Below are 15464 nucleotides of genomic sequence, written 5' to 3'. Positions count from 1 at the left end.
TAAATGTCTGTTTACTTAGCCAGTATATGTCACAATTTTCTTCTCTGCAGGACATTGTAGCTGGTGCTGTAAGGAGACAGAATGAGATATGTTTTTTTTTTTCCTCAAGGCACTTCAAATGTAGTTGTGGAGATATATTCACATATACAATTTTAGTGAAAGATAATATGTTATACATTATGGCAGAAGTTAAAAGATGTGTAATGAAACGCAGATAAATTTAGGAAGGTACAAATATGAGGGAAAAATTCATAAGAATAGTGACAATTTAAGGTCTACCTTGAAAGCCAAGCAGAATTTTGTCATAAGCAACACGGAGGAGGGCTTGCCAGGGAAAGGAGCAGAAGGGACAAATGTCTTGGAACTGAGGAAGTTCGAAGCATGTTAAAGAACCAGCAGAAAACTAATGTTAATGATGTGTTGGTTTCTTCTGTGCCTAATCCTGCTCTGTACATAAAGTAGTTGCTTATTGGACCAAATTGAAAGAAGCTGGAATCCAACATCCATAAACCAAGAAACATTTACCAACACAAGTGTTATTTTGAGACAAGCACAGTTCTATAAATACAAGGGGTTTAGCACTTCCAGAAATCAACCCTTCCATCTTCTTGCCTTTAGAGTGGATAGTACCTAAAGTTTACTCTGCTTAAATGACAAATGGAGAAAGAACTTCCCACAACTTTCTTATGAAGAAAAAAAATTAACATATTTTGCAAGAACAGAGTGATGGAAAGTTCTTCTCCATATGTCATTTAAGTATCCTTCGAATTCAGCATGGAATGACTAAAGGCATGATATATATTATTATTTTTGTCATAATTTGTAATATTTGACTAGCATTAACATGTTGAAAAAACCATAAAAAAGAGTGCAACCTTTTATGAGACACTTAAATGCCAATCATAAAATACTTTGATCAGATAAAGAATTTATAAAAGTAAAGTAGAAGAATCTGTGAGTCTTGCAATTTGCTACTTAAAATGGTAGCTCAGTGACAGTGAAACTAGAATAATGTCTTCAACAGGGAGTTCTGTGCAGAGCAATCACAGGTCCATGGGTCAGGGAACCTTGACTTTGCCACCCACTGGCTATATACTTTTGGACAAGGGTCCTAACAACTCTGTACTTCAGTTAGTATAAAATGGTGGTCTCTCAGGTCCTTTCCACTATTTTGAAGCTATATCTTTTTAAAACAATGAAATGAGCATTAAACTTTTCCCCCCCAGTTTAAAACTGCTCCATATTGTCAAGATTAAAACAAAGAAGCAAAGCCATAAATCTGAATGAAGATTTAAAACTGAAAGGAATGTGTCAAAACAATATTGTTCTCCTAAATCCCTTTCTAAAGGTGTAAATTGCAATCTGACACAACTGCCATTCTGAATTGCTATACTGGGTTGTTTTGTTTAACAATGGGTTTAATCAGACAAATGGCTCAGTAAAACAGGAAAACAGATGGGCCATCAAGTTTTAAATGTGGAAGCCCAGTAAAATAATCTGTTAGCCTTAGGCCAGGCAATTGTGACCCAATAGCAAGAGGAAATAACCAGAAGAAATGTTGAGAAATTTGTTTATTAGTATGGTGTCATGAACACCATGCACAGAAGTAGATGTTATTATCCTCAAATATTTAGTATAATCTAATTTGTAACAAAACCAACTATTTGGATATTGCTGATAAGTGTGGACAACTGATAGAATTCCTTCAAATTACAATGTCCATTTCCTGACTATAATGTGAACTTCTAAAGCTGTCCTTTAATACCCATGGATGTGCTGTGATATTAGGACTCATCAATTTGTCGCTATTCTCTGAAGTCCACTAATTGTAGCTCAGCATTTTTTCCTTTCGAATCCTTTGATTGCATGTGACATAACAGGGTAGCAGATAAAAAACAGATTTAAAACCAGGGGTACCTGGGTGGCTCAGGTCCTTAGGCCTCTGACTCTTGATTTCAGCTCAGGCCATGATCTCAGGGTTGTGAGATGGAGCCCTGTGTCAGGCCCTGCGCTCAGTGTGGAGTCTGCTAGAGTTTCTCTCCTTCTGCCCCTCCCCTGGACTTATGTGTGCTCTCTCTCATTCTCTCTCTCAATAATAAACCTTTAAAAAAGAAAAGAAAGGTTTTTTTTCCACCATAAAGTTAACTTCTTTTGAAGTAATATGATTTCCAATTTAACCAGAACTCTTCAATTCCTAATTCACACTTATTTTTTCTACCTACAACTAATGTTTTATTCTATCCTAGTCTCAAATTATCTATATTGAAAAAAGTTTATATTTATGACATACGTGAATATGTTACATTGAACCACAAATTTGCCATTTGTTAGGTAAAAAGCAGTTGAATAGGGCCAATTACATAGGTAATGTTTTGTAATTGGAACATACAAACACATGAATTACAGACAATAACTTCCTTGTTGGACAGAAGCTTTGTCTTTTACTTTTACTTTGCATCTATTTATTTTCCCCACAGCTGAGTGTAGTGCTATTGACAATTTTGTAAGCGTTTGATGAATACGTGGTGACGAATTGTTGTCAGATTGATTAAATAGACTTTGAGACTGACTTCTAAGTGGCTCAGCCAGACGTGAAGATACACAAAGTGTTTAGCCATCACAGAGAATAAATAGACAAAGAAAAGCCTGGGTAAGAAACAGAAATGGATATGCTATCTATATTTATGTATTTTAGTACCCAGTATATGTACATAGATAGAGATACAATACATATATACATATATATGTATATATATATAGTGGAAATTTAAATATAGTGGAAATTTAAATATAGTGGAAATTTAAATGTATTACAAAACATATATACATATATATACTATATATATATACATATATATGTGTGTGTGTGTATATATATATATATAGTGGAAATTTATATGATTCTTCTGGGCTGTCTAAAATCAAGAAAGAACACCAAGTGCAAACTTCTTATCCAAAGCCACCCTGGAAGAAACGTGATGAAATATCTGTTGTCTTCAGGATGATCGTTGTTCTAGTACACACCCCTAATTAGTTCTTTCTGAGCTGAAAAAGCTAATTAAAAAAATACCTGCACACTGCATGGAACTGACACTGATGTGTGCTTTGTGATGAATGGGCTCCACACCCAGTATTGTCATCACATCCAAACCCCCAAGGAGGAAAGATTCAAGACTCTGTGTGCTGGGTACAATCCCAAAATGGCAAAATGGCTAAATTAATATGCACGCATATGTGCAAATCGAGATGAAGATGTCAATTTCAGGTAGCAAGAATAATTCACCAGCACTGACTTCTGTTAGGCAGAAGCAATCAGGGAAGAGCAAGTAGATTTTAAATTTAGACATTCATTTAGATATTTTTTTTTTCAAGTAGGTTTGCCAGGCTAAGTCCCATGCAAAATCAAGCCTTTTTAAGTGCATGGAATGTGAAAAGAGAGACTGTTCACTCTCTTATCTTGGCCAGGGAATATGGAGTTTCTGATAAACTAGGAAAGAAAAATCTCTTTCTCCTCCAGTTCCTTCCAAGAGCGAAGTCAGAATCTTGTTTAGGGAATAAGTTGTTCTGGCCTTGGCCAGGATTTTACTTTTTTGTTCTTCGATGAATAATAATCTCTTCATATATTTGGGGAAGATAGTTTAGAGCAGAGCCAGTGGGTATCGGTATGTCCTGGTCAAATGACTACAAAGTGGAACTGAGCTCTCAGGAGATAGCAGAAAAGCAATGGAGACAAAGAGCAGACTTCAGAGTCAGGTGGACCTGGGTTTGAATCTTGCCTTCTCTAACTTCTACCTGTGTCATCTTGGGCAATTTACCTAATTTCTCTGAGATTTAGTTTTCTCATCTGTAAAATGAGAAAAATATAAAATGTAAAATATAATCCCTACCTGTTGTGATGATTGAGGCAATGTACCTAAAGCAGCACGGTAACACAGAGTAAATTCCCACTAATTGAGAACTATTGGAAAAAGGTCTTTCAGACTATGGCTTTGTTCCCAAACTTCAGAGAAACCAATAGCCTACAAAGATCACGGACTGAGATAGATATATTCCATGCAATGAAGACCTCAGTGATGATGAATTGAAAAGAATGCTCTTGGGTTGGAGGATTGGGAAAATCATCAAGAAGATGCAAGCTCCAAACAGACACTTAACATTTATTTTTAGCTTCTCTTTTGGGGCCCACTGCGAAGCCCATCTACCACATCTGAAACAACTCTCACATTTAATTTTATAAGCAGTGTTGCTTCTGTTTTCAACTTGGGCTTTTCCTGAAATTTACCCCTTTTAAGATCTCTGCAGTCTTATCCTGGTCACTGAAATTGGACTATTGTTTCCTCAAGACTGGAGACTATGCCACACTTATAGTTTAGGAACTTGCCTTACCGTTGCCAATATTTATGGCCTTTTCTACATTCAGTATTAGTTGCTCACTGAACAAAATATAATTCTACTTTTGTTACTTCCAAGACATTATTGTCATGAATACTATTCAGCCAATCAGTGGAACTCTCCTTGCATTTATTATTTGAGGACAAGGGAATCACTTCACTAATCCTTTGTTTAGAATTGGAAAGTGAGGTGACCTTCTACTTTAATTTTATGCTTCCTAGTGGCTTATCTATCCATCCATCCATCCATTTATTCATTTAACAAATATTTATCAATAACCAACTCTGTAGCAAGAGCTGTACCAGCTCTTGAAGCTAATAAGTGGAGGGTCAGGATGACAGCCAGTCCTGTTTTCATGGAAATTATAAAAGATTGACTATAAAATCTGATCTCATTAAACACTAGACAGATATTTTGACCACTGCATGTCTAGATGTAGTTTATGCTTCCATGGCTTTTCATTCCATTACTATCCCTTATGTCATGGAAGATGTCAAATGTGCATCAATATAAATATATCATAACATAAAAATAAACTTAAAAAACTATTTCGCTGAAACTTTTTGAGGCATGAATTTGGTAAGCAGTATCCCCATAATATAATCTACCTGGCATAAAACCTATAAAATCTCTCTTCATCACTTTGTGTTAATGTATCTTTACTAGAATGTAAGTTCCTTGAGGGTAGGGACTTTGTTTTGTTTTCCAAGGACATTAACAGTGTCTGATGCATAAAAGTTGCTCCAAATATTTTGTTATGAATAAATGAATGAGTGGACACATATGTTACAAAAACAAAATAGCTGTTTTCTAAGTTTTTATTCTGAATTATAGAAAATAATACAGCACATATTATATTTTCTCTTCTGAAGACAGTTATCCTGTTTTACTGGCAATGTGCATTCACCAGACTTTCTCATTTTTTCCTTCCTGACAGAGTACCTGTATTTTTAGAAAAGGAGTTTTTGATCTACTGATTTTCTTTTTTCTTTGCCAAGATTATACCAACTAACTGGTAGTCTGAGTGTGTTAAACATTATGTGCTACTCTGTCTCTTTTAAAAAGCTGTTTACAAAAGCACATAATACTGCAATTGAAATCAAACTCCTTAGAGATCACCTATCACAGTTTAATATATTAAATTTTCACTTCAACTTTATCAGCATCCTTAGTATCTGATTTTCTCTTTATTTGTTCTTTCAGATGACATAGTTTTGTATACCTGCTATTTTTCTACCGATGACAGTACTAATGCTTCCTGGTAAAGGTCATTTTCACAGAAAGTCACTTTTAGGTATTGTGAGTTCAATAATTTAACCTGAGGAGGAGTCCAGGCAGTGTAAGTAGATGATTTGAAGGTCGTGTGTGTAGGTATGACTTCCAAGTGGCAAGATTCCAGGGATCCAGGATGGATTCTCTGTGGAGAAGTGTTCATGATGTTCAGGCTCCTGCCCTCCTATTTACTGTGAGCTTGACCCTCTGGCAAAGGATATTCATCTCTGCTTCATAGTCCAGGCCTTGTGGTCACGATCTGAGAAAATGTCAATGTTTGGGAATGTAGCATTGTTGACTGCTTCATCTCTCCTACTCTCTTGTTCTGGGTATTTAAGGATTGTTGAAGTCAGTACACAAAGGAATGAGTGACAGCAAAGGCAGCAGCTTCAGGTGTTGAGGACCTGTGGACAATCAGAGATGGATGTCACCGGGATGCTGTCACTAATGCATCCTGAAAGCAAAAGTATCGAGGCCACAGATATATATATATTTTTTTGTCATCCACTTTCCCTTTAACTTTAGTGGTGATGATCTAGTCTTAGAACCAACAATTGGACAACCTGAGTCCTTACATGAGGATTGGAGCCAGGTATTTGGAAAGTGTTGTGGGGGTATATACAAGAATATAGAATCTCTCTGTAAAAATTGCATGAGGATATTCTGAGCACTTTTCACTTCCTCCCATAAAACTTGATCAAAAGCATAGAGAAAATAAAACTTATGTGGTTCAATTCCAAGTATTTTTTTTTAAAGGAGCCTCTGAAGATGGTCTCAGAGCCAGATCTATTAGCTCACTTTCAAACTAATGCTTCCAAAGTGTGATGTGATCTTACTGTGGTTTAAAAAAAAAATCTGTTTAAAGGTATAGAAAAGAAGAATAACTATTGAATAGGATATTTAGAATGAAAAACTGGACACAAACTGTGCTGTCCACTTTGAAATCATATAAAAAGCAGTAATGCGGATGGCACTGTATAGCAAAAACCTGACTGATATGCCTTCTCATTGAAGATAATGAAAATCCAACTGTGAGTGCTTGTCAGGGACTCTTTGAAAATTCTGCATTTCCTCTGCACACCCTCAAGCACACTCGTGTCTCATGGCCTTATCTGACACTGTCCAAATCTTGTAGGAAATGCTGGAGACTCATCATTTATATGACATGACCAACTATCCTTAGCACCAGTGCATCGCTCAGCAAGGTGTAACTGGGACGTTTTCTTATTGTTGCTGTTGAAACTATAGAGGATTAAAGATTTCCCAAAGTTCAATCTAGGTAATCCCTTCTGTAGGATTAACTCACTGAATGGCTTTCTGCGTGTATTTGTTTCAGAAAGAAAAAAAGCAGATTTCAAATCCCTAAATCTGGAGGTAACATTTTATTTATTGTTCAGATAGCATCATTGATAACTTATGTGTGTGTGTGCTTTTTACATGTTCACAGTTTATCCCATGAGAAATCTAAATGAAAATTAAAAAAAAGTCTCGTTTTTCACAAACTATAATTACTTTAATTACAGGATAATTATATAAATAATGCATTTGAATGTAGGTTTCAGTTTTCTTTGTTTTCTAAATATTATCATCTTTCAGTGTTTTCAGACGTGTAAACAGGAAACATTTAAGTTTAGATGAAGAGCAGGTGAACTGTCTATGATACAAGTGGAGACAATCAAAAGATGATTAGGCTATTGAAAACTGCCTAACTAGGTGCTAATTTTTAAGTGAGCAGGTGTACTTAGTCATTATAACTTTAAAATGAAAATATATTTGAATTAAATGAACCCCCTCCCCAACATTAAAATAACATTAGAGGTCTGGCTTGTACTGACTAAATCCAGCAAAGGCAAAAAGAGGTGGAAATTTGGCAATAAGACAGCCAGCCTCTTCAGAATGACGAGGCATTAAAGAGGAAACTATAGGCTCTAAAGAAATGTTGAAAAAGTTTCACATTTTATTGACTTTCTTAAAATATGGTCCAAACATCATTAACACGTTACAAAGACTAATATTTTAGTTACTGTTAAAGGATGATTAGCTTTGGACAAAGTAAGAAAGATTGAGTGTTTTACCCCCCAATTCAATTGTTTTTCTTGTAGCCACTGAAACGCATCAACACACTCTTACCTGCTCTCGTGGAACACACAAAGACCTGGTTTTAAGACAAAAAGGAGATGGTAAACTTGTGACTAAAGCATGCACATTAAATTTCAAGGTGCTGTGACATACATAATACTCATTTAATTCACATATGGCTGCACCTGAAATTGAAAGCTGAGTTTTCATCAAAAGCTAATGCAACTAAATAAAATAAACTCATATAGCACTGGGTATGGAGCTCTTTTAAATCCAGTACACACTGTGGAACAATGCAAACTGCTTCTAAATAACCAGGTGATGTTCAGAACAGTTAGTGGTTTAATAAATTTGCCTTCGGTGTGTAAAATTAAACCTCAAGTGATCTGAAAGAGTCTAAGTGTTTGTGAAAGAGAAAATACACTGCTATAATTCAGATACATATGAAAAGAATCTGATGATCTCCATGTGAACTATTTCAGTGGGTGTGTGGTGTGATGCAACTGACTTCCAGCTATGTCCAGTGACCCTTCGAATGTTGCTAATGGTTTCATCCTTTCACGTCTCCACCCTTCTCCATCTGTTTTCCATCACTCACTATGTATTTTCTTCCAGCATTAGATTGCTGGTAGGTGCTACTCTGCATGTGTTACAATGGGTTTGGTCTACTGAGTGCACAATTCATTTTTTCAGATTTTTTTGTTCTATAATAATAGAGCCAATTTTATGGACCTTCTTGGTGCCCTCTCCTACTTTATCTTATCGCAAGAGGGAGCAGAGTTGCAATTGACACCATCTATTTTGTGTTGGCACAGTGCCTTTGCAGAAGAGTGTTATTGGCAAATAATTCAGAAGCCTAGTGAATTGTGTCCATCAGAAGTCATTAATAGCTTTCTGTGGCCCTGTTATTATAAGGTACCCCAAATCTTATTATATAAAGAAGTGTGAGGTATAAGTGAATACATTTATTTGTAAACCCTGATGTCAAGTATCACTGTTTCCAACATGACTCTATTTTGACCCTGATATGTTGAAACTAGATCCTTCTCGGGTTTATATAAGGCATTTACTAATGATTGGTAGGTTCAAATTTTTATTGGAGATAAGGGATATTTTCAAGAGGAGGCTATACACTGTTACACTGTGCCCAGAAAAGTCATCCTCTGCCCAAAGCAGATTTCTCAAACCTCACCAACAAAGACTGGGGACAGGTTACAGTGTCTCACAGAAGGGAGTCTCCTACCCACCATAAAAGAATAATATTACTACTGTCAAATAAATAAAGAAACAAATACCTATATTTTAGGAGCACTCTTTTGTGGTCACGATCTATTAAAAAATATACTATCTCTTATGCTTTGGTTTATAAGCACCACTTCTGAAACATAATCAGAATTTATGTTTATAAGCTTTCTTCAAATAATTAACATGATAATTTATCATGCAGAAAATAGGTCCTTTCTTGAAATATTGTTCTACCCACACTCAAAATGAAGAAAGTAGAAGTCTGAGTGGGTTGCATAACTGTAGTTGCAACTATTTGGTTTCCCATTTGAAAACATTTTGGACAACATATCACTTTGCAGAGTAGTTAATAAGATGAGGACATGGAGTTTTTAGTGCTCTCTTAGGTGCCAGTGACCCTCTAGAAACCTGTGACTCCAGGAGGCTTCCTGCTCTCTAAACTACCTCAGAACCAGGAGTAACAAACATTGGCCAACACAGTACTTGTGAGACATTCCATGTACACAGGTCCATAGTGCCATAAGGCTTGTACGCACAGACTGACCTGAAACTTAATACAAACTAAAAAATCAGCAAAAACATGAGGCAACACTTTTTTTTAATTGTTTACCTCCAATCACCCTGCAGAGCAAAATTGTTAAGTTGAAAATTTGTCCAATTCTAATACCATGGGAGAGGTATTTCGCAATCACATGCCTAGAAAAGAAAAATGAGAGCTCTTTTCCTTACCAGTGAAGCCCTGCCACAAGGCTGCTGACTTTATTTGATTTCATTTTCCATGTTGCAAATTGCACAACTGTCAAATCTGTTGCTATGCGTTCTGTGTTCCTCCCCAGGGAAAAAAATGAGCAGTTGGTACTTACTGTTCAGGAAAAATACCGAAAGTTCTAGCGATTCCTTCTTAGTAGGCTTCACAAATAGGCCGGCAATTCCCTATACTTTTGGGTGTTTGTGCTCACAATTAGCATTCATTAATATCTTTTCACATATGCAATCAACATCCAAGCTCTTTTTCATAGCCAAGCTTCTTTAAAGGATTTTCGACCCAATTTCTCCACTTTTTACCCCCTAGTCATAATGATTTCACCTGCTCTCAGTCATCATTTTTGAACCACGTATCACTTGCTAAGATAAATGATAAAGTCTATGCAGCCAGAAATAAAGCACTCACTGTCCTTGCTGTCTCAGGAACTTTCCAAATGAATGGAACTTTCTCTTTGCGCAACTTCGCACTTCATGCCCTCTTCCACACCATTGAACTTCTCTGGTTTTTCTTCTCTGACTCTCCAGCCATTCCTTTTTAGTCTTCTCTGCTGTTTCCTTCACCTCTATCTTAGTTCTAATTCTCTGGTGTCCAAAATGGCAGTCAGTAGTCACATGTGACTATTAGACTTCTCAAATGTGGCTAGTTCAAATTAAGATATGAGGATGTTATTATGCACACCAGAATTTGAACACTTAGTATGAAAATCTCATGTAAATTATCTCATTAATAAACAATCAACTCATTATTTGCAGTAGTTATGTTCTATAATATTCTGGGAACACAAATTAGTGAATACTGAACCATTGCTTCCAGGAGGAACACAGGGGTATGTTCCTGTAATCCTTTGGTCACAATACTTTCAGCTACCAATCAATATGTAACCTTGTGTTATGTGTGTTTCTCATTAAAGACTTCTTATTTAATCTATATTGTTGATTCATAACATTGAACTCATGGCCAATAGCATTATAATTCCTGCCTGAACAAAGCTTAGTCTAATACACTTTGTTTTCGCCTTAAGACACAACCCAGCCTTCTTGTACTTAGGAATGCTAGACAGAACTTCAGAGCTTCAGAGCTATGCTTGGGGACCATTTTAAATAGCAAAATCACCATCAAAAAGGACAAAAAGTTGTGGTAAATATGGCACTGAATATACCTTGAAAAGAACACTTGTTTTAAAGTGTGAGAGCTGAAAAAAAAAAAAAAAAAGTGTGAGAGCTGAAACAGAGAGATAGAGCGTCACCTAGTTTGACTTCAGGGAATGTGTGTGTCCAGTTACCCGACTTTTTACCACTCTGTGCATGTCGATGAATGATTGTAAAAGTGCTGAATATTTTGATTTGGGGGTTACAGTAAATATTGGCTCTTAGGTAAATTTACAAATACCAAATCCACAAATAATGAAGATCAACTGTATTTTATAATAATTACATGTTGGTAGAATTTTAGATGTACTGGGATAAGCAAAGTGCATATTTAAATGCATTTCTCTTGTTACTTTTGACTTAATGTTGCTGCAGGAGTGTTTAAGAATGCATATGTGGCTCACATTGGCTCTCATTATTTTTCTGTTGGTTATAAATGTAGGAGTTTATAAATGCTGTTATAAATGTAAGTGTTTCACAGCACTTGTTACTTACCACAGGTTACCTCTCTCATTTTCATGACTTAACATGTAGAGACTAAAGACTCTCCAAACATGGGGGTCACCCTCCAATCTGCTTTCTATTAACATCCCACATCTAGGGCATCTTCTCTTGGGTCTAACTTTGGTATATATATATATCCACTAATTCCTCCTAACCCCTCTGCCTCCTTGCTGAGGAAGCCACTACCATGATTGTTTCCAACAATCTGAAGACCTCTTGACTCTTTTCACACCCTGAATGACCCTTTAAAACCTAAGTCAGATCATATTCATACTTGTGCTCAGAAACCTCCAAGGCTTTCCATCTCACAGAAAAATTCAGTATCTGATAAGACCTACACATGTGGTTCCCTCACTCCCTCTGGGATGGATCTCATTCTTTCTTCCCATTGACTGTTCCATTCTGTCCACACTGGCCTCCTTGCTGTCCTTGGCTTCCTAATGCTCTCCAGAGCTTCCCAATGCAAAGCTTTTATGCTAGTTGTTCCCTGCCCATAATGGTCATTTCCCAGTTGCCTCATGGCTGTTCTTTGCCATTACTTCATTGAGATCTTGGCTCAAATGGCAGACCCTTAAAAAAAGGACTGATAATCCTCTATAAAAAGACCTCTGCATCACTCTGTTTTCTTACTCTGATTCACTTTCTTCTCTTTAGACTCATCACTGCCTAAGCTTTATTCATTTGCTCCCCTCCTTTCCACTGTGTAAACTCTGTATCAGCAGGGACTAAACTCTAAATGTAAACTCTGTAAGAGCAGGGACTTGGACTTATTTATTCACAGCTATATCCCTGGTGCTAGAATAATACCTGGCACATAGTAGGTAATCCAAAAACATTATTTTAATAAAGTTTTTATCTACAATTCAGATGTCTATAGTTCCAAAATCCTATTCTACCAACTCTAATTACTCACACAAATATCTTTTTTTTTTTTTTTTTTTTTAGATTTTATTTGTTTTGAGAGAGAGAGACAGAGAGAGAGAGAGAGCATGCATGAGCCAGGGGGAGAAGGAAAGAGAGAAGAAGAAGCAGACACTCTGCTGAACAGAGTCGATGTGGGCTCAATCCCAGGACCCTGGGATCATGACCTGAGTTGAAGGCAGATGTTTAACTGACTGAGCCACTCAAGCACCCCTTACGTTATAATAACAACATTTAGGTGATCAATATTTTAAAATGAAAATAACATTGGCTTAAGTTGGATAAGTTTGGTTCAAATACTAATTTTTCCAATTATTTTCTCTATGGCCTTGAGCAAGCTATTTACTACTCTAAGTCTTAGTTTTGCATTGCTAAAATAGGACTAGGAATACTTGCCTTCCAGTCTTGTTTTGAAGATTATAGCCAATATTGTCTCATACATAAATTCCCTGTGAGGTGACTAGTATATAATAGGTACTCAGTTGTCAATGTTATTTAGCAACCTTTTATAAAAGCCTACCATATGCCAAGTGTCATACCAGACTCTGGAGATGAAAATTCTATGAGATGTAAATTTAAAGATAAAAAACATAGGCTGATGAGGATGAAGGCAGGTGATTGAGGGTAGGAGGAACCAGACAGTGACAAACGAGCTTCAAAATGTTAATGTAATAAAAGTACATGTGATTACAAGAGTGTCACAATACTTCTTTGTGAACTCCATGATAATAGAGAGTAAAGCAGGCTCAGGACTCAGGACACAGTTCATAAAGGAAGTAATGCTTGAACTGAGTCTTAAAAGATGCATTGCATTTGGTAGGCAGAAAAATAATGAAGCTAATGCTTGGCAGATAAAGCAGTGAGCAAAGGCCCTGAGAGGTGAATGGGAAGAGGCATTCAGGAAATGGCAAGCAGTTTAGCATGGCTGAGCATAATATCCAAGGGATTCAGTAGAGTCCAGATTTAGATGAAGGCCTTCTGATGCTACATGAAGGAGTTTAATTATTTTCTTTATAAGCTAGTATACTGAGTTGAATGGTGGCCCTTAAAAAGGTTATATCCATGTCTTAATTTTTAGAACGTATGATAATTTGGGAAAAAAGATCTTTGCATATGTAATTAAAGGTGTATTCTTTGTTCTGCTTAGGTGTCTGTATCATATGGCACATGACAAGCCCCTCAGCAATATCTAGTCCCAAGGGTTTTGCCTATAGCAGGAGGAGGGTACATGCAGACTATCTCTGCGTCAGCTGCAGGGTGAGACCTGATAGAACCATTGGTTTCTGGAGGAGGGTCCCTGGACCCTGAAAGGGCCCCTGGAGCACCATTTCCTCATTGTATTAACCACTCTATAAAGTTACATGCTGTCTAACATGAAAGTTCAAATGGGAAACCAAATAGTCGCAATTACACAACCCATTCAAACATCTACTTTCTCCATTTTGAGTGTGGGTAAAGAGGTATTTCAAACAGAAAATTTCTGATTCTGCCTCTCAGATCAGTAAAGACAACAACAGAAAAGCATTATTATCTTTAGGAATTATTAGCCATAAGAACCAGGACTGAGGTGTTGAAGTCCTATTTATTGAACCAGATGCTACATGTATGAATTTTGTACAAATGTATGTATGCAGTCTAGTTAGTCTAACAAAAGCCTATGAATTTGGTGACAAAATGTGCATTATTTAAAAGAGGACACCGAGATACTGAGCTTGAGTCAAAATGCAAAGCCAGCCTGCTTGTTAGTAATAGAAGAAGATGTGGGCCAACATTCATACTCTCAAGCCTGCATCTTTTACAGACAAAGGCCTTAGGGGACTCAGCGTAATCAATCAATCAATCATATGAAAATGGGTGATCACCAGCCTTTCCTTGAACTTAACCGTATTTGAATTGTGCCACTGACATTTGCAGACACCTTGTGCTATAACAGACGATGGCAAAGAAGTCATTTCAAGCAGTTAAGATAACTGGGGTATGAACAAAGACAGTGCACTGAACCTTGTAGAGCAGTGGTTTCTGTTTGTTTGTTCTGTTGTGTTTTGTTTTATCGTGGGCACTATGAGTTATAGGCACTCTAAGGAATATGACACGTTCCTGGCACAGCCTCTCTGTCCCTTTTCACACATGGCTCTTCTTAGACTCCAAGTCACACTGTAATTAACAGCACCAAGTAGCTCACTATAACTCTAAAACAGCTCATTCATAATAAATGAGTTGCTCAAAATCCTCCAAGTATAAAAAGTAAAACGGAAAAATCTTGGACATACCTGCATGAGGCACATTTATGCATTATTGACAAATAAAATTCATTTGGGAGTAACATGAATTCACTGATGAACATTATGTTTTCCACCAAGCATTTTTTTTCGCTTACGGTGCTCGGAAAGAGTCCATTTTCCCATAGTGTTAATGTTGAAAGCTATGGCAATGACACCACAATAATGCCCATCATTGTGATGTATAATATAGATGTTATTGCACATAATAGAAAGCATTCTTTGGGAGTAATGCATTTTTGTTGCCTACATGCTGACACCAAGCAGATATAAATGTGCTTTAATGTGTTTCCTTTTAAAGGGCTAGTGTAGACGCACCCTCGAGTGTGTGTTTTGTATAAGGTTTGGTGAGCAGCTCGCTTTTAGTAGCTGCTTTCTATATTCACTTTAGTACTCTTAATAGCTCTAATTATAAACTGCACAGTGTTCTATTCCTTCCTTGCTGTTCTTTGTCATTGCACTGCTCATAGACATTTAAACAGTGGAAGCTGTTTATAGTTCATTAAACACTTTAAGCTGTTGTTCTAAAGTTTTATACTTTTTTTTTTTTTTTGTATTTTCCAAGTCATTTCCCTCTGCTGTCATATGAAACCATGCAATACAATTCAGTTGAAGACATCAGTTATGCACACTTTGTGGATAACCAGCAGGGCTAACCGCCACAAATGAATCAGAGAGTTTGGTGATCTGTTTTATATTGTATTTTGTATGGCATTTGGCATGGAATGTTTAGATCTTTTTTTAAAGAAATTATACTCTTTAATTCTTCCTAAAGTGGTAATTTTGCTTCTTAAATAAAAACACTAGCCAAAAGGGAGTATTAACTCATACTTTGATAGGATACAGCATAGAAAATGT

At 36.5% G+C, this 15464-nt stretch overlaps 1 long non-coding RNA gene across 11 annotated transcripts in view; it reads right to left on the bottom strand.

The window, feature by feature from the left end:
• Positions 1-5212: 5212 nt before the first annotated feature.
• The window catches only part of LOC144300581 (uncharacterized), a 264995-nt gene continuing 254743 nt past the window's right edge, over positions 5213-15464 (bottom strand). For all 11 annotated transcript variants that reach the window (XR_013367316.1, XR_013367323.1, XR_013367318.1 and 8 more), the window contains 3 exons: positions 10160-10393; positions 7795-7819; positions 5213-6068 (listed from right to left, as the gene is read on the bottom strand). This is a non-coding gene — a long non-coding RNA (uncharacterized LOC144300581). The remainder of the gene's footprint in view (positions 6069-7794; positions 7820-10159; positions 10394-15464) is intronic.

This window comes from Canis aureus, chromosome 28 (genome assembly GCF_053574225.1).
Source record: "Canis aureus isolate CA01 chromosome 28, VMU_Caureus_v.1.0, whole genome shotgun sequence".
NCBI classification, from domain to species: domain Eukaryota; kingdom Metazoa; phylum Chordata; class Mammalia; order Carnivora; family Canidae; genus Canis; species Canis aureus.
Note: the sequence above shows the minus strand (reverse complement) of the source record. Positions and strands in the feature narration are given on the sequence as shown.